The sequence below is a fragment of the Cnephaeus nilssonii genome, assembly GCF_951640355.1.
Source record: "Cnephaeus nilssonii genome assembly, chromosome: X".
NCBI classification, from domain to species: Eukaryota; Metazoa; Chordata; class Mammalia; order Chiroptera; family Vespertilionidae; genus Cnephaeus; species Cnephaeus nilssonii.
The window spans coordinates 5,761,604-5,773,963 of record NC_137071.1 but is presented as its reverse complement, the minus strand read 5'-3'; the positions used below and the strand labels follow the sequence as shown (position 1 = coordinate 5,773,963).

The window sequence follows — 12,360 nt, the reverse complement described above, 5'->3', positions numbered from 1 at the left end:
AATTCTAAAGTTTAAAACTTTCAGTTGTGCCCTAACCGGTTTGGCTCATTGGATAGAGCGTTGGCCTGTGGACTGAAGGGTCCCAGGTTCGATTCCGGTCAAGGGCATGTACCTTGGTTGCGGACATATCCCAAGTAGGGGGTATGCAGGAGGTAGCTGATGGATGTTTCTCTCTATCCCTCTCCCTTCCTCTCTGTAAAAAAAAAAAAAAAAAAAAATCAATAAAATATATTTTAAAAAAACAACACTTTCAGTTATGCTCTTTCAAATAAGTGTTAAAGCTAAAGAACCATATTTCTTTGGCTAATTTTGCTTAAAGAGCTTAAATATTAGTAATGATTGTTCTTTTCTAAGACTTGTGTAAATAAAAAACAAAAGCTAACACCCACATTCACTTCCTAATTATTTCAACTACCATCTGCTTAAATGAGCTAGAATGCCTTCAACCAGTGCCAGGCACACTGAGAGCAGAAATCACTCAGTCCTTGCCGCTGAGGGCTGGGGTGGTTCTTCGGAGGGAGCTGGTGGGAAGCTTGTGTACATTTATGCATTTTCCTGGGGAGAGATCCTTAGTTTGCCTTGGGTTCCCAAAGAAACCTATCAAGTAGATAAGGTTCCCAGAACCTTCAGAACTTGCAAGCCCTGTTACCCCATTTTGTTGTTGTTGTTAATCCTCACCTGAGGATATTTTTCTATTGATTTTTAGAGAGAGTGGGAGGGGGAGAGACAGAGTGAGAGAAAGTCAATGTGAGAGACACATTAATTGGTTGCCTCTGCATGCACCCAGACCAGATCTAGCCTGCAACCGAGGTTTGTGCCCTTGATCGGAATTGAACCCAAAACCCTTCAGTCTGCAGAGCGATGCTCTATCCACCGAGCCAAACTGGCTAGGGCCCTATTACCCCATTTAACCTTTCCCAGCCCGCTGAGAGGGAGATCTTATTGTTTCCAGATAAGGAAAATGAGACTTAGTAAGGTGAGGTAACTTGCCCAAGATCATATTAAAGTCAGTAAAAGGAGCCAATAAAATTCAAAGCCAGGGCTGTCAAACTCAAGAGTTTATGTTCTCTCCATTGCACCACTCTCCTCACTTCATACATCAGCCTTGGAAAATGAAAGGTCAAAGTCAAAAAGATCTCTCATGCAGTTACAGAACATCTAAAAATACATAGCATGCTAGATATACCAGTATGAACTTAGGAAAACAATGGGGAAAAGCTCTATAATTTTTAGCAGTGATTAACTCAGAGATTTAGAGGTTAGGCGAGACAGAATTGATTCGGGGGTACAGATACCTTTAAATAAGTTGAAGTGATCATTTAAGGCACTGAGGTGTTGTTTTTTTTAAAAAAAAAAAAAAAGAAAGAAAGAAAAATCAACTTATTTGTGCCCTAAATTATCTCTAAAAATCTCTTCAAACCTATGTTTCTAATAATTTACCCTAAGAGTTGTCAACTACCAAACAGGAATATGAGGATAAGAGTGCATGCATGCTTGCTGGCCCAATGTGGGCACAGGGAAATACTGATACCAAAGATACACGATACCTCTTTAGGACACCAGCTATTGGCCTTATTTAGTTTTATAAATATGAACCTCCCTCTTAAATATTTCCAGTATTTTAAGGGGCTTTTACATTTCCAAATATAAATTTTACAAACAAACCTGTTATAAAAATTACATTTTCATGGGCTTTTTTATTTTTAAATAGGTGGATGGAGTTGGGTTCTTGTGCTTTTTAAATTAGAAAAGTGACTTTAGTTTTATGAGTCATCTAAAAGAGTTTATATACTAAAGAATTAGTCTGGATAGCAAAGTTTTCCACACAGCTAACACTTTATCAATCCTTCATTTTAAAAGTCTGTTTTAACCATTTTGGACCAAAGTCGTTAAAATATGTATTATATAACTCAATGCCTCTTTAAATAGTAGCCTGGCTTTTTGTTATTGTTTTTAAACCTATCTTTATTGATTTTAGAGAGGGAGAGGGAGGGAGAGATAGAAACATCAATGATGAGAGAGAATCATTGATCGGATGCTTCCTGCATGCCCCCTACTGGTGTTCGAACCTGTAACCCAGGCATGTACCCTTGACCAGGATCAAACGCAGGACCCTTCAGTCCACAGGCCCATGCTCTATCCACTGAGCCAAACCTGCTAGGGCAATAGTAGCCTGTTTTATTGTGTTAGAACAAAGGAATTAAACAAAATTAAAGGGTTTTTATTTTTAACACATAAAATGATATATTACTGTGTACTAGCATGTAATTAAATTCTGGTGTACATGTCTCTACAATATGCCTGTGTTTTTTTAAGATAATAAATTCTTAATATCTCAAAACATAAAGCCCCAAAGGTGACATCTTATTTTAGTCATGAAATATTTTTGAGACTTGCTAATTTTATAGAACTATCTTCAAAAACAGACCACACAGAGCCATATATGGGAATTGACTATATTTAAAATGGTGTCCAGCCAGTGTGGCTCAATGGTTGGGTGTCGGCTCATGAACCAGGAGGTCACATGCCCGGGTTGCAGGCTCGATCCCCAGTGTGGCAAGTACAGGAGGCAGCCGATCAATGATTCTCTCTCATCATTGATGTTTCTCTCTCCCCCTTCCCCTCTGAAATCAATAAAAATAAATGTATTCATATGTAAGCCAGTACATGGACTAAACTTTTCTATAAGGATATCCCCAAAACTGCTCACCATGATTACATCTGGAGAAATGAAGACTTATCTATTTCATTTTGTACTTTTTGGTTCTACATTTTGTTTTTTGAAATGTGAATGTATGACTTTCATTTATTAAAAAAGACCTTTACATGTTTTTTTTGTTTGTTTTTTGTTTTTTTCTTTTTTAAAATATATTTTATTGATTTTTCACAGAGAGGAAGAGAGAGGGATAGAGAGTTAGAAACATTGATGATAGAGAAACATCTATCAGCTGCCTCTTGCACAACCCCCACTGGGGATGTGCCCGCAACCAAGGTACATGCCCTTGACCGGAATCGAACCTGGGACCTTTCAGTCCGCAGGCCGACGCTCTATCCACTGAGCCAAACCGGTTTCGGCAAGACCTTTACATGTTGATTAAACTTTAATGAAGTGAATTTAGGGTTGATATCACAGTATTAACTTGTTCATTTTCCCACCACTACCCCAAGTTCAGAGTCAGAAGACTGCAGGAGTTTGTCTCATTTCATGTCATCTTTTCCGTTCACCGTGCTCTACAGACCTCTGGGTCTTCTCCCACCCAAAATCTTTTTTTTTTTTTTTAACTGATTTCAGAGAGGAAGGGAGATAGAAACATCAATGATGATAGAGAATCATTGACTGGCTGCCTCCTGCACGCCCCCTACTGGGGGAGGGGGGATCGAGCCCGCAACCCAGGCATGTGCCCCTGGGCCGGAATCTAACCTGGGACCATTTAGTCCACTGAGCCAAACCAGCTAGGGCACCCCCCAAATCTATACATTCACATCTTCTACTAGATTATAGAAGTGGGATCTACTCACAGTGAAGTTTTGTAGCACTTCTCATTTATTTCCTTCTTAGAAAAATTCTGAAAACTGAAATATCTCATTTAAACTTGGCCTCAATTTATAATTATAGCTAGGACATCTGCCAAACCACGAGTTTTTTTAAAAATTCATTCATGCCCTGGCTGGTGTGGCTCAGTTGGTTGAGCACTGCCCCGTGCACCAAGTCTTTGGTTTGATTCTTGATCAGGGCACATGTCCAGGTTGTGGGCTCAATCCCCAGTGGGGGGCGTGCAGGAGGCAGCCAATCAATGATTCTCTCATCATTTATGTTTCTCTCCCTCTCCCTCTCCCTTCCTCTCTGAAATCAATAATAAAAATGTATTTTAAAAAAGTTAAAAAGAATCATGATCAATGCCAAAATATCTATCAACGGATGAATGGATAAACAAAATGTGGTATATACATACATTAGATTATTCAGTCTTAAACAGAAAAAATGCTGTCACATGCTACAACATATATTAACCTAGAAACCATGTTAAGTGAAAAAAAGCCAGACACAAAAAAAAGGACCAACATTGTATGATTCCAGTTCCATGAAATACCTAGAGTAGTGAAATTCATAGAGAGAAAAAATAGAATGGTGGTTGCCAGAGGCTGGGGCAGGGCGAATGGAGTAGAGTTTCAGTTTGGGAAGTTGAAAAAGTTCTGGAGATGGATGGTGCTGATGGTTGCACAACACTGTTAATGTGCTTAATGCCACTCAACTGTATGCCTAAAATGGTAAATTTTATGGTATCTGTATTTTACCACACACAATAAAAGAATAATGATGAATATATTTTGGTTTAGAATGTTCTTCAACCCTTTAGCAAATAAAGCCTACCTTTATTCTGGTCATCTGCCAGGGCTGACCAGCAGACCCTGAGCGACGAAAATATTCTGCTTGCTAGGATTACTGACTTATTCCATAAGCAAGATAAAGCAGTTGAGTCAATAATAATTGGGATGCCACATTGCTAAGAACAAGTCTTAGGAATAGGAAAAAATAAGCCTATTCTCTTCTGACAGCATGGTGTTGGGAAAGATGAAACAAGGAAAAGCAAACCCCTGATAAAACCTGGAGGCACTGATTCTCAAGCTATGGTCTGTGGACCCTTCCAGGTGGTCTGCAAGCTCAAAAATTATGTTCATAACAGTACTGAGATGTTATCTGTCTTTTTGGTGTTGACAATTGCACTGGTGATGCAAAACCAGAAGTAACATTGTTGGCTCCTTGGCACAAATCAAAGCAGTGGCACCAATCTATACTAAAAGTCATGTGGGAAAAGCAAGTTTTAATTTAAAATGCCATTGAGGAAGCAATAAAAATTATCAGTTTGTATTAAGTCTCAGCCCTTGCGCACACATCTTACGGTGTCAAAACACAGAAAGTACACATAAGGCACTTGTACCACACATCAAAGAATGAGGCAGCCTCAGGGAAAAGCACTAATGCAGCTTCTGAATTATGAGCCCAACTGGCAGCTTTTTGTACGGATTACCTTCTGTATCTTTTTTTTTTTTTTTTGACAAACTGTGGTTGTTTATTCATACTTGCCCATTTATTTGGCCCTAATTTCCTCCCAACTATATGAAGCGAGCCTGTTAGTTCAAGGCAACTGACTGATGTTGTCAATGTAAAAATTGAGTTTTCAAAAAATTAATAATAAAAATTGAGTTTTCAAACAAAATTAAAAATGTTTAAAAACTATCTGCCATGCCTTAGCTGGTTTGGCTCAGTGGACTGAAGGGTCCCGGGTTTAATTCCAGCCAAGGGCACATGCCCAGGTTTCAGACTCCACCCCCAGTGGGGGGCATGCAGCTGATCCATGGTTCCCTCTCATCCTGGATGTTTCTATCTCTTTCTCCCTCTTCATCTCTGAAAACAATAAAAATATATTAAAAAAAACCTATCTGCCACCACCCTTCCCAATACTTCAAAACACTTTCCTGATGAGATCAGTGGTGATAGTAACTAATGTGATTTTGTTATTTAGAACAAAGTGTGCCAATATTTGGAAGATCAACACAATTCCATAAACCAGTATTTCCCAAATAACTACAGGATGATGTTACAAAATGGTGCATGAGAAAAAACACCCAATCAAAATGCAAAACAGACCAATAGATTTTAATATAACAGTACAAAAAGTTCCATATGGTTTCAGATCCAACACTGGCAACTAACCTTCAAGAACGACTACTTAGAAAAAGAAAAAAAACAAAACTACTACTTGCTGAGTTACAGGGTAGTATCAAAGAATTTCCACATTACCTAAAAAGACTATTAAAAATATTCTTCCCTGTTCCAACTACATGTGTGAGGCCAGACTGTCTTCATGTACTTCAACTAACATGGCATATTGCCATAAATTGAATGCAGAAGTAGATGTGATAATTCAGCTGTCTCCTATTAAATCATTCATTAAAGAAATCTGTAAAAACTTAACACAATGCCACTCTTCTCACCAACTTTTATTTCAGAAAATCAGTTACTTTCCATTTTAAAAAGCCATTTCTTATGTTAATTGTGGAAGGCAACTCTGACATAGCCCCTAAAGGATCCCACTGATCCTCCTGGGGTTCAAAGCCTTGCATAATCCCCTCCCTTGCCTGTGGGCTGGACCTAATAACTGGCTTTTAAAGAATTTGCCCTAGCCTGTTTGGCTCAGTGGATAGTGTGTCAGCCTGCTGACAGAAGGGTCCCAGGTTTGATTCCAGCGAAGGGCACATACCCAGGTGGCAGGCTCGATCCCCAGTGTGGGGCATGCGGGAGGCAGCCAATCAATGATTCTTTCTCATCATTGATGTTTCTATCTCTCTCTTCCCCTCTCCCTCTTTGAAATCAATAAAAATATATTTTTTTAAAAATTTAAAAAAGAAGAGTGCCATTTCCTTCTTGCTCATCTATACCTAACAATTTGGCATCTTTCCCCCTTTTGGTTATGTGATTAGTGTACCAACCAGTATAATTCACCTTGGGTAGTGAGGGAGAATTGGTATACATCAACAATTTGTTTTCATTTATCAAAAATTAGTACTACTTTTACCTACCATCAATTTTTGCTCCCTTTCAACAAGGAACACATTTTTATTTGCTATCCTCAAGAAATGTGTTAAACCCTGGCTGGTGTGACTCAGTTGGTTGTGCATCGTCCAGTGCACAGAGAGGTTGCAGATTCCATTCCCAGTCAGGACACATGCCCAGGTTGCGGGCTTGATCCCCAGTAGGGGGCGTGCAGGAGGCAGCCGATGAATGGTTCTCTCATTGATGTTTCTCCCTCACCTCTCCCCTCACTCTAAAAAAATAAAAAGTAAGTCAATCATATATAGGAATATGTTTTTATTTTTATATATTTCTTTATTGATTTCAGAGAGAAAGGGAGGAGAGAGATGGAAACATCAATGATGAGAGAGAATCCTTGATCGGCTGCCTCCTGCATACCCCCTACTGGGGATCAAGCCCTCAACTCAGGCATGTGCCCTTGGCCGGAATCGAACCTGGGACCCTTCAGTCCGCAGGCCGACGTTCTATCCACTGAGCCAAGCCGGCCAGGGCAGGAATCTGTTTTTTTTTAAAAGAAATGTGTTACAAGAGCACAGGCCACATGCAATATGGGTAAAAGCTGCCATTGAATATATCACTCACTACCTCCTGTGTGGCCACGGGAGATCAACCTCTCAATTTCCTTATCTCTAAACTAGGGGTATACAGTATCTACTTTCTAGAGTTGTAAGATTAGATATAATTAATATAAATTGCTAGAGTGCAGCAGAACTGTTACAGTAACATCTGAATAAGGATGCATTTACAAACTATGCAAAATGCCTACATTCTCACTTTTATTATGGCCAACATGTCAATCCAAAAATCCTTCAAGAAAGTGCTTCTAAGCTACTGGCACATCTTCCTTGCCAAACCATTCTATTTTGACCTTTCTGAGAGTATGGAAAGAAGAAAAACGAGCCCTAGCTGGTTTGGCTAAGTGGATAAAGCTTCAGCCTGCGGACTGAAGGGTCCCAAGTTCGATTCCGGTCAATGGCACATGCCTGGGTTGCGGGCTCGTTCCCCAGTAGGAGGTTTGCAGGAAGCAGCCGATCAATGATTCGCTTCATTAGTGTTTTATCTCTCTCTCCCTCTCCCTTCCTCTCTGAAATCAATAAAAATATATTTTTTAAAAAAAGAAAAACGAAAAAGTGGTGGTTTAAAATTATTACTCATGGCCCTAGCTGGTTTGGTTCAGTGGACAGATCATCAGCCTTCGTAATGAAGAGTAGAGGGTTTGATTCCAGCCAAGGGCACATGCCTGGGTTGTGAGCTCCATCCCCATTAGGGGGCATGCAGAAGGCAGTGGATCGATGATTCTCTCATCATTGATGTTTCTCTCTCTCTCCCTCTCCCTTCCTCTCTGAAATCAATAATATATATATATATATATGTGTATATACACTGAGTGGCCAGATTATTATAATCTCTGAACACATAATTTGGCCATTTGTGTGTGTGTGTGTGTGTGTGTGTGTGTGTGTGTGTGTGTGTGTATTAGAGGCCCGGTGCATGAATTCGTGTATGGGCAGGGTCCGGCCAGCCTGGCCACGGAGAGGGGACATGGGCAGTTGGCCGGCCTCCCTACTGGTTGAACTCCTGGTCAAGGGGACAATTTGCATATTAGCCTTTGCGTTCAGAGATCATAATAATCTGGCCACTCAGTGTATATACACTAGGCACGGTGCACAAAATTCCTGCACTGGGGGGTGGGGAGGTCCCCTCAACCTAGCCTGCGCCCTCTCGCAGTCCAGGACCCCTTGGGTAATGTCCAACTGACGGCTTAGGCCCACTCCCCACGGCAGTTGGACATCCTTAGCGCTGCCACGAAGGCGGAAGAGGCTCCCACCGCCGCCGCTGCACTCACCAGCCGTGAGCGGCACTCCCCCTGTGGGAGTGCACTGACCACCAGGGGGCAGCTCCTGCGTTGAGCATCTGCCCCACCCCACCCACTGTGGTCAGTGCGTGTCATAGTGACTGGCCGTTCCACCGTTCGGTCAATTTACATATTAGCCTTTTATTATATATGATGATTATTATATATGATGATGATTACTCATGGCAGACTACACAGTGGAAAGTGGGAAATAATGGGGGTCATTCTGGGGACATTTTAGAAATGTAACATAGAATGCAAATCAACACCCCGAGCAATAAATGCTAATGATAGCACAGGAGGACAACAATCATCATTTTATATATCTTTTTCACTCAAGTAATAAATTTAAGTAGTTATAGTACCAAGAGAATTTCAACTAAGAAATAAACTCAATCATAAAACTATACTCTCAATAGGGTGAAGGCCTGGGGCAGTGTAGGGTGTGCAGGAGGATAGAAGAGGTCAATGGGGGCGTGGGGGGGGGGGGGAGAGACATATGTAATACTTTCAACAATAGAGATTTAAACAAAAAATTCTCCCTCCCTCTCCCCCCACTCTCTCTCTCTCAGGGTTCAAACCCTTAAAGGATCACCTGACCTATTTTTATGTTTCTCTGAAAATGCTTGGGAAAAAATTAAACGTCGCTAATTCTCAATGCTGATGAATACTATATTAAATTCGTATACTACTTTACACATTTTAAGTACTGTCACATACTAAGAAGTTACTAATAATCAGGTTAGAACCCAATAAGAAGGAATTGGGGGGGGGGGGGGGCAGGAAGAGGCAAAGGGTTTTCTTTGGAATATGAGGTTAAAACTTACTAGGAAGCCCTGGCCGGTTTGGCTCAGTGGATAGAGTGCCGGCCTGCGGACTGAAGGGTCCCGGGTTTGATTCCGGTCAAGGGCACATGCCTGGGTCTCAGGTTTGATCCCCACTAGGGGGCATGCAGGAGGTAGCTGATCCATGATTCTCTCTCATCAATGATGTTTCTATCTCTCTCCCTCTCCCTTCCTCTCTGAAATAAATAAAATTTAAAAAAAGAAAAAGAAAAAAAACTTACTAGGAAAGCAGCAACTGTCCATGCAGTACAATGCATCAGTTACACTATCAATTACATCATACATACCTCCTCTAGGCCAACATCACCAACTCTGAGCTATGTTATTTAAGCAAATTTTTTGTGGGTCCCCCACCCCCGAGCTTATCTAAATACCTGGGGAAAACATCTACTCTGCAGAAGTGAGGATATTAGAATGTACACACTTTGAAAGTGCCTAGCACAGTGCAGTAAAACAGTGAGGTCTCGAATTTCTTCCCTTTGAAACACAAATCTCTGAAAGTGTAAAATCTGAACAGCATATCTATTGAAAAGAAATGTATTATAATGGATCCTTCCTTAAACAATCACACGCACCCTGTGTTATGGCATCTGGACTTGATTTATGCATCCCTAAATGAGACTTCTCCAGTCAAAATCAATATAAATGACACGCAGAATAACATATAAAACACCTTCAAGTCACATGATAAGTAAATTTGGCATATTCTTGTCTAAAACCATAGTAATACAGGAGTGTGCTGTAGCTGGTCGGTTCTCATTACTGCTTTGCCTATTAGATTCACGTGAAAATGAAATTTACCACAGCTGGATGACAGAATTAGACAACAATGTTGTAAATAAAAGATCACTTTGAATCTTATTATTTCCTCTCCTGCCAAAAGAGTGGAAATTCATCAAGACCACAATTGGGAAGAAAAACATGATAATAAAATGGTTGCTTCCTACCCCACCCATACTCTTGCCCCACCCTGAACTGATTTCTCCTCTAATCTATCAGAGAGTCTGGGAAGGAAGAATACAAAGGTTGGAAGATGAGAAATGAATAACAGCAAGAGAAATGAATCTTTCATATGTTCTCCCTTTCAAACCAAGTAACACTCTACCTGTCTGGCTCTGTGCTGAATGCATCACATCAACTCTTATTCTTCACAACAATCCTATGTGGTAGGTATTGGCATCTCCCCCCCTGCACAGATGATGCAACTAAGGCTTGGAAAGATTGAGAAACTTGCCCAAGGTTACACAGCTAGTAAGTGGCAGAGCGCCAAGAGTCCTGATTCCAAAATCCATACTATTTACCCACCACTACACTACTTATTACTGTCGTATAGATGAAAGGGTATTTATTGGGTTCCAGACTCAGCTTCACCCCTCAGGCAAAATCACTTAACCTTGCTGAGCAGTTTGTCATCTGCAAATGAGAACAAAGACGGATGCCCAGCTTTCTCTAAAGCATCAAAGTGATGCTGAAAGAGTTAATGTGTGTGCAAATATGCCGTAAAAACTATAGGGCACTATGTAAAAGATTTTGTTAATTTGAGCCTCGGTTCCATATTATCTTTATCCTTCCAAGTGGTTTACTGATTGAAAAGTAAGTTTAACAATAGTTAAATCATTTTTAACATTCCCAAGCAAAAACCTAGTTAAAAAAAAAAAAAATCAACCTTAGACATTCTGGAAAGGCCAAACTATAGAGACAGTAGAAATATTAGTGGCTGCCAGTGATTTGGGAGAAGGGAGGGGGGACACATAGAGGACAATGAAACTACTCTGTATGATACTGTAATGGTGGATACATGTGTCAAAACTCAGAATGTACACCACCAATGAATGCTCAATTTTTCTGTAAACCTAAAACTGCTAAAAAAAATTAAGTCTATTAATTTTTTAGGAACTCATCCTTATATAAAAAAATTCTGCCCTACCTGGTTTGGCTCAGTGGACAGAGCTTCAGCCTGCGGACTGGGGGGGTCACAGGTTCTATTCCGGTCAAGGGCACATGCCCAAGTTGTGGGCACGATCTCCAGTGGGCGGTATACTGGAGGCAGCCGATAGATGATTCCCTCTCACCACTGATGTTTCTATCTCTCTCCCTCTCCCTTCCTCTCTGAAATTAATAAAAATATACGAAAAAAATTTCTACCTAAAGATTTAGGAAGTAATATGAATGAGCTTGGTGTTCTAAAACATGCCTGAAATACTTGACAATGTACATCCCATCTTTTCAGACCAATGTTGTCCAGTAGAACTTGAAATGTACTATAATATTAACTTTAGAAGAAAATAGTTACTGCAAGAGACTATTCATCAAATGGATGTAGTTTTGAAACGCCACAATTATCCTAGCACAGTGGTCGGCAAACTCATTAGTCAACAGAGCGGCAAACGGCGGCTCTTGAGCCGCAGTTTGCCGACCACTGTCCTAGCAGATCAAGAGTCACTACATAGATGGTTAAAACACCAGGAACCAATAAAGCCCATCTCCAATTCTTTCTCACTTTAAGTCCCATAATGTAACCAAAGCAGGTCACTTTTCTTTTTTGGTTTGTTAATAGAATCTTTTTTTTATTCAGAAAAAAAAATTTTTTTCCAACCACACAAAGGAGGGGTATGAGTAGGGGGAGGTGTCTTCCATCCAGCCCTGGCCCCTAGTCTATGTGGTTTTGGCAACAATAAGAGGTATAGGATAATGGCCCAAAAAATTAAAATGGTATATATGGGTCACTTTCCTTTTAATCCCTTCAATATTTTCAAAATAACCCAATTAGTTAAATATCACTTCTGCTTCTTGAAAAATAGGGCAGAGGTCAAGTTAGAATTACAAATATTTTTCAAGTCAGTAACCTGAGAAAATAAAAAATTAAGGGTCATAAGGAATTAACTTAAGAGTGACTTTTGAAAAAAAAAAGTGACTTTTGAAGACATGATAGTCACTGATTTTTTAAATTAAAATTCAAAAACTAAAAAAAAAATAAAATAAAATTCAAAAACTCATATTTAACCATGTATTTCAATTTCATTTCATAGTCAGTAAGAAATAAAAAGGAAAAAAGATGCCCAGAA

General features: G+C 40.0%; 1 protein-coding gene across 3 annotated transcripts in view; it reads right to left on the bottom strand.

Moving 5' to 3' along the window:
- The window catches only part of TXLNG (taxilin gamma), a 46,155-nt gene that overhangs the window by 31,279 nt on the left and 2,516 nt on the right, over positions 1 to 12,360 (bottom strand). The gene's annotated exons all lie outside the window — the stretch shown is intronic.